The sequence below is a fragment of the Austrofundulus limnaeus genome, unplaced genomic scaffold, assembly GCF_001266775.1.
Source record: "Austrofundulus limnaeus strain Quisiro unplaced genomic scaffold, Austrofundulus_limnaeus-1.0 Scaffold6, whole genome shotgun sequence".
NCBI classification, from domain to species: domain Eukaryota; kingdom Metazoa; phylum Chordata; class Actinopteri; order Cyprinodontiformes; family Rivulidae; genus Austrofundulus; species Austrofundulus limnaeus.
In genome coordinates, this window is record NW_013952408.1 from 5,332,120 (window position 1) to 5,333,466 (window position 1,347).

The window sequence follows — 1,347 nt, forward strand, 5'->3', positions numbered from 1 at the left end:
GGGGGTGATTGAACCAAAGGAGGAACTGAGAGACTTGTATGTGCTTTGATCTGATGAGTGAGGCAGAAAAAGATCAGTGATCGTCTCTCCAAGTAAAACTCTGTAAACCAGCTCGCCTAACTTTTAATGCTTTAATGCTGATCTAAATCATTACTGGGAATTAAAGAAGACTCGATCGAGGATTTGACAACCTTTYTATCTGGCTTTGAAAATGGTTAAATGGGAGTGACGGGGGTGTGTTTTTAAAGATCTGAAGCTGATGACTGGTGGCATTTTTATGATTTTTGTAATGTGGTAGCAAAAAGAAAGAGAGACTGCTGATTGCATTTTAAAAAAGTTTCATCCTGAGGGAGTTTTATGCTCTGGATTTGACGTATTTTTTTTTAATTCAGAGACTGAAAGTTAGAGAACAAACAGTACTTTTCAAAAGTTTAAGGTTAGACCTCATTTAAAAATTTCAGTTATGTATTTATTTTTTTGATTTCAAAGTAACCAGACTAGGAATATAATAAAGGGGTTTTGAATACTATTTGTTTAGGTTTTTTGGGTATTTTTCAAAGTTAGTTGTTAATATTTACATTGATAGCTTYTCATTTTTAATCTAAAACCTGACTTTATTAAGAGGAAACAGTTTAATTTGTTATTTTTCTGTTAGGAGAAAAACTGCAATGCAGTGGATACTCAACACACAGCATGGACAAAACAAGTGAAAAAGCAATATTCTTTTGAAAACCATTAAGGACTTTTGAAGGCCTAAAAATGATGATCAAAACACCTTTAAGTTATGTATTTATTCATACTATATACATACTGAAAAGCTTAAACATCATCAAGAAATGGTTACATCCCACTCCTTAAAGGGATTGGGTTATTGTGCAAAATCAACTTGTTTGAGCTTGTCATGTCATTCTGCTTGTCCAAGAAATAATAAAAAAAAAACATACTAAGTGTGTTGCTTTGACTCCTTCATGCATGTTGGAGAAATCCTTGAATCTCCTGTGGTAGCCTAAACCCTTGCTGGTTCAAAGCACCGCCTATTTGTCCAAAGCACCTCCCTGGAGCTGGAGCCCTCACCCCAGAGCACTGGAGGATTGCTTGAAAATGTGTGAAAGTCTGAAACAATAGGAGGTTCTTAAAGAGACAGAGGCCAATTTGTAAGGTGCTTAGTCAAATTTATTTTTGATACACCATCTCATAATAACTGAAAATAACATAGTTACTTGATTGTGCATAGTATTGAACTGCCTGGGAAATACATAATGCTGCCTTTTTAAAAGCCCTACATTCCACTCAAGTTTTTTTTACATAAACTTCTGTAAAAAAGGTAACCACAGGTATATATATATA